This window comes from Protopterus annectens, chromosome 1.part0 (assembly GCF_019279795.1).
Source record: "Protopterus annectens isolate FY-2018-M chromosome 1.part0, PAN1.0, whole genome shotgun sequence".
In the NCBI taxonomy this organism is placed as follows: Eukaryota; Metazoa; Chordata; order Ceratodontiformes; family Protopteridae; genus Protopterus; species Protopterus annectens.
In genome coordinates, this window is record NC_056725.1 from 1,525,684,579 (window position 1) to 1,525,700,894 (window position 16,316).

At 41.1% G+C, this 16,316-nt stretch overlaps 1 protein-coding gene across 1 annotated transcript in view; it reads left to right on the forward strand.

The window, feature by feature from the left end:
* Positions 1-16,316, forward strand: part of GGA1 (golgi associated, gamma adaptin ear containing, ARF binding protein 1) — a gene marked incomplete in the record, with an annotated part of 1,948,856 nt that overhangs the window by 1,064,940 nt on the left and 867,600 nt on the right.

The following is a 16,316-nucleotide window of genomic DNA, read 5'->3' on the forward strand; positions in this document are numbered from 1 at the left end:
CAAAATGGGGCAAGTTTTTCTACTATTAAGTTGCAGCTGGCAGCCATCTCAAATTATCACACTGGGGACAATTCATCTTCTCTTGCTTCATCTAAACTGTGCAAGTCCTTCCTAAGGAGTATCTTTTTACTTAGACCTCCTATAAAGGATTCCACTCCTCCTTGGGACTTAACCATGATGTTACAAGCTCTTGTCCACCCCCCTTTTGAACCTTCTGCCAAGGTCGACTTTAAAATATCTTTTCTGGAAAACTGCATTTTTGGTAGCCATCACTTTGGCTAGAAGGGTATCTAAATTACAAGCGTTGTCATCCAACTCCCCCATATTTGATTTTTCATAAAGGTAATGACCTTGCACATCAGTCCTTCCTTTTTGTCCAGAGCTTTCTCTAAAAACATCATCAGTCAGGTCATTAACCTACCAGATTTATTCCCCAGTTTCCAAAACAAGGGTGAAAATACTCATCTTCTAGATGTTCTTAGATGGTATGTTTTTATCGTGATAGAGCAAAATCTTTTCAAAAAATGGACAAGCTGTTTGCTTCCTTCTCAAATGTTAGAATGGGAATGCCAGTATCCAAAATCACTTTGGCTAAATGGATTTTGAAGTAGAGCTGCTTTTGGTTCCGCAGTGCTCTGGAATATCCTTCCATTAGGGCTACCTGAGGTTTCTGTAGCTGGGATCTCTGTCCCACAGGTTGAGGAATGAATGAAAATGACAACATCAGATAAAGAAGTTATGCACTCACCATAATGTTCCATCTGTGTTGTCCATTTTTATTCTTCTGCAGCCTTCCCCCTCTTCCATCCCCCCTGCCCCTTATTGGAAGAATTATGGAGGTGTTCCAGGAACCACTTTTCCTTTTGAAACCCTGATTGCTCTCTATCTTATGATAATGCTCTATTTATACATTTATGTATTGGGCTTTTACAGTTTCAGCAAACATGATCTGAGGTAATTTGGAGTACAGGGACATTATGGGCAAGGGAGGATCTCGAGAATCAGATCCTGAACTGTAGAAGTGGCCAAGTAGGATCCGAGGTTCGGATCTGTACCCACAGGTTGAGGAAGAATGAAAATGGGCAACACAGATGGAACATTATGGTGAGCACATATCACTTTCTGCAGAGAAAAAGAAGTTATCACTTTTGTTGTTGAAGCAGTTTGTCTTGCCCCTTCATTTATAGCTGCAGAAAGTAAAGGAGGAAGAGTCCTTTATGAGCACTCTGCTCTGTCTCGGCTTGAAATGGGGACACATGTTAAGTAAGAGTGAATGAATGTGTCTCCTTTGCTTCGGGGAGAGGATGGATGGCAGTTTTCTAAGCAGTCTTCTCAAAGTGGATTGTTATTGTCCTTTGCTCAGTACCCATTAGAAAGTACTGCTTTTCACTGCTGATTCCTCAAGAGCAATTCCGGTGCTAGTTTCAAAATTTTGTTATATGGATATTTGTGCTTTGATGTTTGGTCATCAGTTTTATTCTAGATATTGCTAGGATTTTGAGGTCGACAGACTAGGCTGTAGACCTTGGAAGTGCAGGGGGAAAACTCTGGGCTCTGGCACCTTGTGAAGAAGAGGAAGTAGGTGGTTGTGTAGAATAGTAGTGTCTCAAGACAATATGTGTGAGGACTGTAGAACAGGTATACAGCCAAGCCAGATATGGAAATAAGATGCAAAAGTAAAGCTGATGTTGGAATGCAGAAATCCAGGAAGTTACCAAAATAAAGAAGTGCAAGTAAAAGTAGAAGCAGAAAAGACCGTTCAAGCTTGGAAGAAATACTGGTTGACTAACAGAGAGAGCAATTGAAGGCATCAAAGGCACTCTACCTGCTTTTGGAAAGTGACTCGGCAGGTGGCACAAAGAAGTTATATCAGGTTGCAAGGCAAAGACACACAAGATGATCATAAGATATTTTTCATAAGGGATGCTGGCAACAGTGTGCACACCATTCCACATGACATCAAAGGCAATTTTGTATACTTCCAGCAGCTTCTGAATGAAGAAAACCTCACAGAAACTGTACTTTCCCATACATGGCCTATGATAAGAGGAGGAAGAAACAGCACTAAGGAAAACAGAGGCTCAGATGAGATCACATTAAATATGATTAAGATGTTGGGTGAATTAGGGGAGAAATGGTTCTTGAGGATACTCCTAGTAGTGTGGAGTGAAAGGTGTATCCCATGTGATTAGGAAATCATTCTAGTGCCAGGGTGTACAAGTACAAAGTGGACATTCACCACTGTGGGCAGTGTAGAGGTATTAAACTTGTGCTCTACTGCAAATAAATGTGCTGGAGAAGGGTGACTGATAAATGAATAAGCAAATTGGTAGAAAGTAAGGTGGGAGTTGAATTGCTCAACTGACCAGTTGTTTGCAGTGAGACAGAGAACTGAGAAGAAGCTAGAAATGAGAAGGGTTTAGCTGGGCATTCCTGACTTGTAGAAAGCATATGATATAGGCCCAGGAAAGATGATTCTGGAATTTTGTGATGGTTTTAAGTCCCAGAAACATTGTAGAATTAATGCATGCTGCATACATGGACCCAATGGCAAAAGTACAAACCAAGTTTCTATTCCTTTAAAGTTCTTTTTTACCTGTTAATAGTGTTTATGAATTTTGTGTGTATATAAGCTGTTTGTTTTTGATATCTGTTCTCTTGGAGCTTATCTCCCTGGGCCTCTACTGAAAATGGACATATATCCAGTTAGACTAGCCCGGTCAACAAATGTAAAATAAAATAAATAAAGTTCAGACTCGCAGAAGAGCTGCCGGGTGAGTAGATATGCATCAGGGTTCAGCTGTGAGCCCATCACTTTATGCAGACAATGTGGCATTACGAGCAGACTCTGAACAAGAACTTCAGCAAATTGTAGTAGAATGGAATGTAAAACTGAAGGCACATGGGTTGAAAGTGAGTACAGACAAGACCGCTGTCATGCCAGTGAATGAGAGAAATCAGAAGAGGACAGTTGATGTAGTGGGGAAATAGTGGAACAGGTTATCAGCTTCAAACATCTGGGAGAGGTGGTTAAAGAAAAAAGGAAGTTTGAATGAGGAGATCAAAGCTAGAACCAGAGAGGCTGCAACCAGCTGGACAAGAGTGTGAGGGCTAGTGTGTGACAGAAATATGCCAGAGAAGGTGAATAGTAAGGTGAGCAAAACAGTGGTGTGACCAGTATTACTGTATAATACACAAACCTGGCAGTGAAGACAGAGCAGTTTAGGAAGCTAGAGATGATGAAGGTTAAGGTACTTGTGAAACTTGTGGTAGGGCGTATGCTGTGGAACAGATGAAGAAATGAGGACATCAGAGTAGAAGCCAAAGTAGCTCCAGATGCAAAGAAGGTCAGAGAATAGATTGATGTAGTTCAAGCATATGTGCAAGAAAGAGAAAGGCAGTGTATTAAAGATGATTTCAGAGAGACAGAAAGAAGCCAGGAGGAAATGACATCTAGCAAAAGAGATGGATGGATTGCGTGAAAAGACCTGGGACAGTCAGGAATGACCATCATATGGCAGGAGAGTAGCACCAAATTGAACAAGATAGCAATAGTTTATGTAACACCACAACCCCTTGTAGAAAAAGGGGGTGATGCTCGTGATTGCTTGGTTTGTGATTCCAGGAGTGGGATGGCTTTTGGTATATCAGTGCTTCAGGGCTGTCTCTTTTTGGAAGTCTTGCAGCCCTGCTCTCTTATTTTCTTAACCTACTGAGAGGAGTTCACAGTATCTAATATAGCAGATTGTGTTACTGTATCAGATAAGTGAGAGTTCTCTTCTTGTTGGGTTTTACTTTCCTCTCTGCCATCACCTGTGTATGGATGCACCTTCCATCTAGAGGCTTTCTTTTGGGTTCTCTGTCATGCAAGTATTTGATGTATTCATGTACAGTAATATGCTCAGGGATTGAGCTGAAATGGTAAGTTCAGGGAATAATCATGCTGTACTAGTGTGGCGTGGTGCATCATTATAGGGAACATGCCTACTACTAGTCAATGAAGTTTCAGAAAATATCAACTGGATAGAGAAAGAAAGGAAGGCTATCCCAGTTGCACACTCACCAAAAAGGATTCACTCTCATATCAGCAGATATGTATGAACATATCTGTTTTTACTCTAATTCTGTATCTGTGTCTCTGTCCTCAAAGAAATTAAATGCTAGGAAGTGGTGTGTCTTGCAAATGAGTGGAAGTCCTTTCACTGTCCATCCATCTCAGATGTTTACAACTGATGTTTGACTGTGTGCTAAACTTATCTAGAGTTTACCAAGGAGCAGGGCTCATGATATCCATTGCATACCAGACTGTGCATGTACCTAAGGGAAAACGTATAGATTAGAAATGGCTTTAAAATATTCAGGCTTTTCCTGCACCATAGGATGTTTCTCATCTACACTGTGCTGAAGAAGGTGCTGTAAGTTTATGGTCAAAGGGAAGGGGACTTCACCCTGTCAGCTTTACAGTATGCAGTACTTTGGCAGATGCCATAAGTTCTAGAGGCATTTGGATTGTTTTTCCTTCTTTTGGTGGATCTTGGAGGGGACTTATTTCTTAAATCTTTATCTCTGCAGAAGATAAATGCTTAAGTTTTGTCATTTTTCTAACAAGGTAATGGGATGCTTTTTTGTGGGACAAATGTCTCCTGTGTGGTTTCTTTCCTCTTGGATCAATCAGTACACTGGTTAAAAACCTAGTTACCATTTTTAGTTTTCCCCCAAGAAAGTCTCCAGCAGCTGCTGTTATGGTTGTGTCGGATTCAACGTAAGCAAGTAAAAAAACAGCTAGCGATGGAAAAGTCTAATGTGGTCCATGAATTCAAATAACACGCATAAAACAAAAGTGACCAAGACTCTGATGGTAAAAGACATAAATTTAATCACCAAAAACTAAAAACATACATAGAAAATTAATAAGTGCTTTCGGACAATTCCTTCTTCAGATCAACATTCATAAAAACCAAGCCAAATTAATACTGTTGCTTAACCATTCTGAAGACATCATTCAGGCTAACACCCTCTCATCTTAAATATCATTGGCCGACAAGGACAAGCCCATATCAGGCTAGGGTCAATCAAAATTCAATTTGTAAGTCTATGGCCTCTCAACACAGGCTTTAGTGGGAGGAGTGCATTCAAACCAGGAACTTTATCGGCTTGAAAATTGGCTATCCATTGAGCTTTTGCCACTTCTGTGAAGTTAAGTAAATCATCTCCTCTCCTGTTCGGTCTACAGATTGAAGATCTTGACTACTGATAATCGGATTAAATCAGTTGCTGGTGAACAGCCTTCATTTTCTTTTAACAACAGTATGAATCTTAAACATTTGCTTTGCAATAATATTTTATCCCCCATTAATGATTCTGGTGGTTCAAACAGGATTGGCACTTTTTGTTGTAGCAATCTAAAGCATGTAATCGCATTACTGATGTTAAGAGCTTTACACATCCTCTGACTGTGAAAGTGTACCAACCAAGATTATATGCTGACTGTTGCACTCAGAATGTAGTTTATCTTGCAAGATGCAATGCCTGGATTAGTTTTTATATAGGCAAAACAAACAGGAGGTTAATAGATCGCATCTTGCAACATTTAAGTGACATCAGATTGAAGAAAAATGGCAATGCTTTGTTTCAACATAAAGATAAACGCCCTTTGCATAGTTTTTTTTCTTAGTGCTACAAACCTGTAAACCAAAGAGGAGAGGAGGTGATTTACATAACTTCACAGAAGTGGCAGAAGCTCAATGGATAGCCGATTTACAAGTCGATAAAGTTCCTGGTTTGAATGCACTCCTCCCACTAAAGCCTGTGCTGAGAGGACGTAGACTTCAACATTGAATTTTGATTGACTCTAGCCTGATATGGGCTTGTCCTTGTTGGCCAGTGTTATTTAAGATCAGAGGGTGTTGGCCTGAATGATGTCTTCAGATTGGTTAAGGATAAGCAATAGTATTAATTTGGCTTGGTTTTTATGAATGGTGATCTGAGGAGGGAATTCTCCGAAAGCGCTTGTCATCCTTTTTTATGTATGTTTTTAGTTTTTGGTGATTAAATTGGTGTCTTTTACCATCTGAGTCTTGGTCCCTGTGTTTTATGCGTGTTATTCAGATTCAATGTATGGATTTCAACCTGATTTTTTTTTTTTCAGTAGGTCCCAACATTTTTACCTTGGTTTCTCTGAATTTTCTTTTATAAGAAAAACTCCCTTTGCAACATAAATAGAACATGTTGGACAGGTAGGTATCACAGAGAATACCTCTTCTGTGGAACAGTCTTTCACTCCACATAAAAGTCAAATACTTTTCTTACTACATTCAAACATAATTTGAATGAATAGATGGTAAACTGCAAATTCACACTGGTTTAGCACCCATGCAGCTTATCAGTAAAGGCAGCAAGTAAATGTTCCAAAAGGTCATTGTTCTGCCCACCTCTGGGTTATTCATAATGAAAATGTAAGTGCTAAAATCTACCATTTAACTATAAGGCTAGGCTTCCTAAGGTCTTCACAGATAGCCTAGTAAATACCTATGAATCTAATCTAAAGGTTGCTTAATGTATGGTTTTACATTTACAAGCAGTTGATCCATTTGCTAGGAGGCATTCACTGGCGCAATCTTAATATTTGTATTGTACTCCATTTTCATTGTGGGTGGTATTTGAACTTTTCTGTATATTAAATTAAGGTAAAATTGTTTATAAACATCTCTGCACCTGTAATCCCTATTTAACTGCATTATGCAGCTGATGGCATCACACATTCTGAGAAATTTGCTGCGTTAGTTAATAGTTTTAAATATATGATCCTTTACTGGTGTGTACCACCAGTGATTCTATATAATCATTTGGATGCTCTTTTGCCATTCACTTTCAAACAAATGTGTACTTTTTTCATTTTTTTTTCAGGTTGTCAATCTTAGGAAGTGTTTGGATCATATCTTGCACTTTATTCCTATGACATGAAAACCACAATAATCTTGAAATGTTTTCTGTTTTGTTTTATAGAAGGTACTTGCATAATACTATTACTCATTTGGGGGGGGGGGGGGCTTACAGTAACCAGCACTGGGCACCCATATATGAGGTGATGAGGTGTAGGGGCTTTAGTCTTTGGATATGCTCTATTCACCACAAATAGTTCTGATGACCAGAAGCATACTGTCTTGAATCACACATTACTGAAACCTGAGTGGTTAAAGTTGAAAAGATGCACAATAATTTAATTCGCTAACCAGTTCACTAAATGCAACCTGGCCTAGAGCATACATTGAGTATGCTTATTCATCACCCAATCCCAGACAAACTCCACACTAATTACTTTCTGAACTGATTTTTATCCTAGCGTTGTAGGCCCTTTTCTCATCACTCTGAGCTTCAGTGACTCCGTGTCCTTTACCTGCAGTAACTACCTTGCAAACAAATTATTGCTGTCTTATTTCCCCATAGCTTTTTTACCAGCATGATAGGTCTGCCCACCACCCACGTTACTAGATAGGGATCCACTAGTTATGCCAGTTCAAATACAACTGTAAAAACACACCACTGATAATGTACCAAATAGTCTGATCTGGAGCAGAGTGCAGCCTTTTGACACCCTACACTGCTAAATGATGCCTTACCAAGTTGTAAATGCATGAAAAATAGTGATAACCACACAATCATAAAAGTGAGTAAAGACAAATATAGCAAAATGTTAATAGTAATGCTAGTGAAATGTGCAGAGGGGTATATGCATTTGCACAGAGGAGTAGAAATACCCAGGATACTTAGAATGAAAACTATAGCAAACCGTGTGTAAATAACATGCTTGAGTATAATTTAAAGAAAAGTTAGCTTAAGTTATCAAAAGACTATACAAGCATAAGAGAGAGATCTTCCACAGGTGTTCACAGCAAGGTGTAGAGCAGGACTGACTTAAATAACAGCCCCCCCCGAGACCATAGGATTAAGAGTTTTTAAGTTTTTCCTCGTATATTGAAAACCTTGCTGTCTTGTTAACTGTTTGCAGCACCTGGCCCCCCTTGTACAGCTACCAGCTCAATTTCCTGTTTCCCTTTTTTAAAGACTCCCACAAGTACAGGCAAATAATTCATTCTCTCCATAATCAGAAACATCTTTTCCACAACTGCTGCATTTTTCCAACAGAATAAAGACATTTGTTTGTTTCTGTTTATTTTATAAAAGAACAAATGCAAAATTTTCTAGCAACTCAGTTCTTACAAATCCAGTTCTGTAGTGTAGCTTATACTGCATTTCACTGCTATTTCACACAGCTTAGATATAGTTTTTAAATATGCTTGAATCTAAATTAAGAAAAGAAAAAGTACAAACCTCACTAGGTGTGTAGTATGTTAATGGCCCAGGAGCCTTTGCAAACCTAGCCCATAAGATTACCCTGGCATTGTGCCACCCGACCTTAGTTCCTAGTGCCTCTGTCAAGTAAAGCCACTGGAGTGATCCCCAGGGTGAATTTTCTATTTCTCATCCACTCATCAAGATTTCTCTTGAAGAGGGCCAGTGAGGTGCTCTGCTTGACATGTATGGGAAGTCTATTCCATAGCATGGGCAGTCTCAGGGTTATGAACCTGTCCCTCCAGCATGTTCTGTTGATTGTGGTAATGAGGTTGAGGTTTCTGGAGTGTGTGGTGCGGAGGTATTGGGATTTCTTTAGATGTAGCATTTCTAACAGAGCTGGGTCAGACATGGCTTTGTAAGTCAAGCAGTGATCGCCTCTAAGTAGGCGATATGAGACAGAGAATAGTTGGAGTTTTTTGAGCCTGTCCATATAGGACAAGTATTTAAGGCCTAGGATCCTCTTTGTGAGGTATTTTTGTGGCATCTCCAGTTGCTGCAGGTGTCTAGTGAGGTACATGCCAAATGGGGCATTGTACTCAATGATTGGCGTAATGAGGGAAGAGTAGAGGGAGACAACAACCTCTTTCTTCCGGATGCAAAACCCTTAGCAATGAGATGTGCCTCATAGAAGGGCTTTTTGACCACAGTGGCAATGTGGTGGTCAAAAGAGAGGTTACTGTCAATTTGTGTTCCTAGATCTCTTATAATGCCTTCTGTGTTCAGTGGACTACCATCGATGTGGTAATTCAAGGAACTGGGTTTTTCCCAAGGGGGACGATGACACATTTTTTTTTTTTGGCATTGAGCTTAAGGCCATGGTTCTGACACCAGTCATTGGTCTCCTTGAGGTCTTTGTGTAGGATGTCAACATCACTTCGAGAGTTAATAGCTCTCAACTTAATTGTCTGCAAACTTTGTCAGCCAGAATCCCTTCGTGTTGGCCTGGACTTCAGAGAAGTAGATACCAAATAGGGGAGGACACAGGACCTAACCCTGTGGGACTCCACTTGTGACTTGTTAACAGTCTGACTTGGAGTCAGCTGCTTTTACACTGTGGGTACGATCTGTGAGCCAGTTTGCAACCGACCTAATGATATAGTGGTTGATGCCTAGCGTAGTGAGTTTTTCTATGATTCCTGAGTGGGGAATGGTATTAAAGGCCTTGGCCAGATCAAGGTAGGCTGCGTGAACAACCTTGCCTTCATCCACAGCTCCGGTGACTGACTCAAAGAAGTTGTCTAAGTTGAGCAGGCATGATCTACCCTTCACAAAACCAAACTGTGTAGGATCCATAGTTTGCAGATTCCCTATATCCTTGTTTGTTAGGTCCATCATGATACGCTCCATAGCTTTGCATATCAGACTCATCAGGCTAATGGGGTGATAGTTCCCGGGGTCTGTAGTCGCTCCTTCCTTGTGGAGAGGGATGACTGTAGCAGTGTGCCATTCGGTAGGGACAAAGCCTACAGTGAGGCTGTGATTGAACAGGGCGCACAGGTGAGGTGCCAGTTCACTCTGTAGTTCATGTAGAACACAGCCAGGGATATTGTCAGGTCCCATAGAAGCTGTAGTCTTGGCCTTGGACACTGCTGTTTTAACCTGTCCAGCAGTAATGCTGGGTGCCTGGCAATCCACTGGTATTTTGATTGGTCCTTTGTTGGGAGTAAAGTTGGCACTGAATCTGCCGGCCAGTATATTGGCAATATCGGTTTGCTCTGTATAGGAGGTACCATTGTGCAGTAGCTCTGAGCAAATCTGGGTATTGCCATGGAGATTCTTTACACAACTATAGAAGGGCGTTGTGGTTGTCTTTACTATCTGCTGCAATTCTGTTTTCATAGCTAGCTTTAGAGGATTTGATAAGGGATTTCAACTTTTTGTTGAGACTGATAAAGGAGTTTTTCCAGTTTTGGGTCTTCACCTTATTCCACATAAGTTTGCTCCTTCTGTTGTAGAGTTTGTTTATGGCAGGGGACCGCCAGATTGGCTTACTTTTTTTTTGGAGGAGAGCATCTTGCTTCTATTGGGTATGGCGAGATCCATGCATTTGTGTACATGTTATAACAGTGCATTGGTGTATGATTTGGCAGTCATGCAACTATTCTCCATTTGAGTGGGTGCCGTGAAGTTAGCTAGCTCTGTTTTTAGGAGCCCAAAGTTAGCTTTGGAGAAGTTTTTCATGGTGGTTACCTTTGTGTGTGTGTGTGGGGGGGGTGGATGCGTATTTCCAAGGTGATTAGTTTTGTTGTAGGATCTAACCAGAGAGGAGTTGACTATTTGTGTAAAGCAATGGTCGCCCATGTTAGTAATGACCAGGTCAAGGATATTGCTACATCTAGTGGAAGTAAGAACGAGCTGGTCCAGGGCATTGGAATTAATGAATTCCAGAAAGCGGTGGGCAAGTGTACTGGTACACGAGTAGTTTTCCCAGTTAATGGAGGGGTAGTTGAAGTCGCCCAGTATAAGAGTGTTAGGTTGGACCCTAATATTCTCCAGGGTGCTTAGGAATGTGGAGTGTGGGTCTTGGGACATGGTTGGGGACCTATAGCAAGCTACAACCTGAATCACCGTCTTTCCCAATGTTAGCTGCACGTGAAGTATCTCGGATGCATTATGTTGGGGTGCCAGTCTAGAAGTTTGCGCATCCTTTATGAATATGGAAACACTACCACCTTTGGAGCTTCGGTCCAAGTTCTGGGGCCGAAAGGTGTAGAATGAGTTATAGCCTGGTACCGCAGGGATCCTTTCTGCTGCCTTGAACCAGGTCTCTGTTACAGCACAAATGTCGATGTTCTCCATTTTAAGGAGTGCTTCGAGTGAGTGCATTTTCAGATTTAGACTTCTAGCGTTGAGCCGAATGACCCTCACATTGCATTTGTTTGTAGCTAGTACAGTGGTAATTTGGTCTTTGGAACACCACCTAAAAAAGGCACTATAGTAGCGCCAAGAGCCTTGGCCAATATCCGGAAGCCCAGGGGTGACAGATGCAGGCAATCTCTTGCAAAGCATCTAGGTCTGTCAGTCATGTCATCCCAGGCAGATAGATAGTGCATCCCCTTAGAATGACACCAGAAACATAGCCAGTTGTTGAAATCAATCATTTTCTGCTTGTACTGTAGTATCATTCTGGGTGATGGTAGGATCCTGCTCAGGGCTAGGGTCATACCCGCCTGGGCTGCAGAATCCGAGAGCTCCTCCATATCTCTCTTCTTATAGTCCAGGGAGGTACGTCTTAGGTCATTCACATCCACATGTACAATGACAGAGTCATATTTGTACTTGTTGAGGGACCGGAGTGCATGCGTTATGTGGCGGGTCCTGGCGCTTGACTTTCTCCTTATTCAACCTAGTGAATGGGACATCAGTGTGCCTCACTATCGAGTCACCTATGACTAGTGTGTTGGGCATGCTGTTTTGCCTTTGGGGCTTTGGTTGAGTGGCACACTGTTTAGGAGAGTTGTGTCTTGTGATTAGTGTTGTGTTGTGGTGGTAGAGTGCATTTCTGCCTTGGAGGTCTCTGCTGTTTGGATAGATTTTTATTGAGAGCTTCAGCGAAGGTGGCTGTGTGGTTTTTGTTTTTATGTGAAAACAGTGCTGATGTGTGTTCTGGATAGCTATGTGTTTCATGTAGTGTGGTGTAAGTGTTGACCTTCTCTTAACCAGCTATTCCGGTCTTGGCTGGAGAGTGCGTGGCTTCCAATTTGGCTATATAAGTGCATCTCTCACAAGTCTGAGTGTTGGGAGGTAAGAGGAGAGGGTTGTCAGTGTACATGAGGCAGTTTGCTACATTGCCTCAGGATGCCCAAGTTCACCAGGTTAATAGGAGAAAGCACAGGGAACTGACCTTTAGGCATGCCAGGAGGGGTGGGCATTAATAATAAATACTGGAGCAGTTTCCTTGTAAACGTTGAGTGCTGGTAGCTCTTTTGTGTGCTATAATAATTGCTACAAGAAGTCTGGTAGAGTGCTAAACTGATGAGCTAGTAAAAGTGCAGGAGAGGAGAGAACGAGCATTTCGGAGGGAAAAATTGAAGAGCAGACTTTGGCACCGCTCAGACGCTTACAAACAGTCCTCGATACAGCAAATCTGTATCTGGACTGGATTAGTTACAAGAAAGGTGGGAAAAGCACAAACGCGGACTTTTAAACCAGAAAGTTGAAAGAGATGGGAAAAGCTGCTTAAACGGCCAGTAAACTGCAATTTCTGGGCCAGAAACTTCTCCTCTTGTGGTAGATGCTTACCACTCCCACTGACTAGCTGGTTCATATTTTGTTTGTTTAGACATGCATGCATCTGGCTGAGATTCTGTTAACCCCCCCCCCCCCGAAAGCCGTTCAGCTGTGCCCAACACAGTGAATGTAAGTACATACCTCTGAATTTTCCAGATTTTCACAGAATGCCTAGATTTTTGCCTCATATTTTTGGTCTGTTCCTCATAATATGTTGTGGATTTGTGCAAATCACTGATGATTGAAGCCATAAATAATGACATGCATTGGAATTTCAGACTTCATATCTTTCAGAAAATGCATGCTAATAGAAGTGTTGTTATTCTAGCAATGTTCTAAGTTCATAAGAGTAATCAGTATTTAAAATATGGCTGTATTTTTTGGGCCTTTGTCCCTCCATTATATTAGGCTTTGTCCAGATTTCTTGTGCTAAGTTGTTGAGCAGTTTGTATGGACTTATCCAGTGTTCTTTTTTCCTCTACAGATTTCACAAAAGTATGTTGAAACAGTCGAGATTATCATTTGAAGTTAGGATAAAGTTCAGGTTAGAATGCCTTTAGGAAGTTGAGAAGCTGCAACACGTTACCAGTCAGTTGACTTGTGTAACTTTCAGCTTTCTTCAAGATTAAAATAAACAGAAGCTGTCAAAAACCTACTTTAATGTTGGTTTAATTTCAGAACTAAATAATTCTTTGAAATGTGAATCTCTGAACCAAGTCTTTTTTAGTAAATCACTTGTTCAGAGCCACTGCATGAAAGAATCTATTTCTTTTCTTTATTTCCATTTTAACTCTCTATAAACTGGACCCTTTGTAAAAGACTGCCCCTTAATCAAAGATTTTTTGGGGGGCTTTTTACTGTTTGTATACACATGTCTGCATCTTCATAATGTCAACTTTTTCTCAAAATTTTTAGGGACTGTCACTGTGCAGTTACCTATAAAATGCCCATAGGCTGGGCTCCTACAGTCAAAGGCAAAGGTGCAACTGCATCTTGAATTTTAATTACAAAAATCAAAATATTAATGTGTTTATACTTCAGAGTATAGAAAAATTATTTTTATACAAAACAATTCTTTTTTTTTTTAGAAACTTGAAATTACCTTTATGATCTCTTCAGTTTGTGATGGATTATTTTTTTAACTTTTGAATAATATGTTTTTTCACCTTTTGTAATCCTTGTGAATCACAGTGGATATTGCAGTGTCCCAGGTGGAGCTCTCACACATCTCTGTATTTATTTGGATACACCTTGGGGAAACTGTCCTGCAAGACATGTCTTTCCTTAGACAGGATTCTTCGGTGCTGTCTTCAAGTAATATGTTTTTTCACCTTTTATAATCCTTGTGAATCACAGTGGATATTGCAGTGTCCCAGGTGGAGCTCTCACACATCTCTGTATTTATTTGGATACACCTTGGGGAAACTGTCCTGCAAGACATGTCTTTCCTTAGACAGGATTCTTCGGTGCTGTCTTCAGTGTCTGTCACTCCAGACTCCGGTAGAACTGTATCTTTGCCATTGAGCATTTGCTGCTGTACCACCAGCGCTACATGTGACCCCTCATGCCAGCTTTCCCATGAGGATCCTTCTCCAGTAAATGCTGTAGTACAGTGATATCAGCTTTCAGATTGGTGTCTTCAAAAATAAAAATTTCCAGGGCATGCTAGGTCGTGTCTATATTACTTAGTCGTAAGATAAAAAGAGCAAACTCTCTTATCGAACACAGAAAGGCGAAATCACTAAATATCGAAGACACGAATAGCAGGTTTTTTCCCAGGGAAAAAAATTGTTGCTCTGCAAAAAAAAAATAAAAAATCCAAACACAAAGTAAAGTAGGGGGCTTCGCTCCCCCCCCCCCCATTTAAGTATACCAACTCCAAGATCGCACTACTGGGAAAACAAATCGCTGTTACATGTCTTGAATATTTAATAGTCTTGCCTTTTAGTGTTCGATAAGAGTGTTTGCTCTTTTTACCTTTCGACTATGTAATATAGACCCTGCTGGATCCGCTTTCATTGGTAGCTGCCCAGTCTTCCTATGGGCTGCCCCTTTTGTCTCCCCATCCTTGTAGTGATTTGTCACTACAGACACCTCTGTCCTGGGTTGGCATGGTCAAAAGCAGATATTCCAAAATGCAGTGGTCCCCAACCAAGGAAAATCTGCACATAAGTATTCTGGGAGGTGAGTGGTAGACTTCAGTCTGATAGTTCCCAATTTGCAGTCATCTGCACACTTGATCAACCAAAGGCCCTTGACATTAGCTTTTCCCTCCAAGACGTAGATGTCAAATAGGAGCTGTCCCAGCACTGAGCCCTGAGGTACCCCGCTGTTAACTGTTCTCTTAGTGGAGGTGGTCTTACAAATCCAGAATTCCTGGGTACTGTCTGAGCCAGCTGACAATCCAGTGAGTTATGTAGGGGTTTATGCTCAGCTAAGTGAATTTGTCACACCAGGATGGCAGAGTGGTTAAAGCTTTGGATTTAAGATCCAATGGATGTGTATCTGCATGTGTTCAAACCCCACTCCTGGTAGAATTTTGGGTTTCCCCACTATTGCATTGGCCACATACTGCTAGGCTTATAAAGACTTCCGGGTCAATAACCCAGTTACCACCTGTGAACCTATACCCAAGTGGGGTATTGTATCGAATGCCTTATCCAGGTCCAGGTAGGTGGTAAGCACCATTTCCCCTCATACATTACCTTGATGACCTTCCCAAAGAAGAATAGCAGGTTTAATGGGCATAATCTTCCATTGACAAAGCCAAACTGGGTTGGGTTCATTGTCTGAAAGTTGCCTATATCTCTGTTGATCATTTCCATGATAATTCATTCCATGGCTTTGCATACTTGATTAGTCAGACTAATAGATCTGTAGTTTCTTGGGTCTGCTTATGGTCCATCCTTGGTAAGTGGGATAACCATTGCAGTCCTTCAGTCTTATGGTACAGAGACTGTTTTGAGGTCATATTTCCAGCTATTTATAAGGCATCCCGGGTTATTGTTGGGGCCCATTAAGAGCTATGTTTTTGGCCTTAGGGAGTGCTGCCAGGACCTGCTGCCTGTTAATAGCTTTGGGGGGAGGTATGCTAGTAGGTATTTCATGGAGAGAGGTGGGGGAAGTGGAGAGTTTGTTTTCCTTCAGTGTCAGTTATTTAAGTTATGTTACCTTTGACTACCCAGGAAGTTAAGCTTGGGACTGTGTCTTGCTATTTAATGAGAATGGACCTCCTCATTCCAGATACAAAAGTCTTGCAGTTACCATAATGATAGAGCTTGATGAGCAGATGTGTCCTTGTCAAAAAACTCTTCTCTTGTCCTTTGGCAGTCCTGTTCAGGAGGTAGGAGTTTGAGTATTGCTGCTAGCTGCACTTTGCTTTGAGTGGCGCATTTGAGAGCTGGAGAAGAGTTGAGGTGAAGAGTGGAACTTTTAGTCAGGGATGTTTGGATGCTATGCTGCCTGACAGCTTGTGGTTTGAATCATGCTGTTTGACAGGGATGGGCTTGTTATCCTGATCCACCATTATGGTGAGTACAGAATTGTGTACATAAATGTTTCAGTGCAGGAGGTATACATACCATACTGAACAGAAGATCCTTTTGTACTTTTCTTGCTGATTAAAGTGTGTACTCGTGTGGTGCTGTGGAAAGATCTGCATACAGTTGATAGTCAGCTCTTGAAAAAATGTTTCACACAGTTTAATGCAGATTTGTCACTTGAGGTACTAG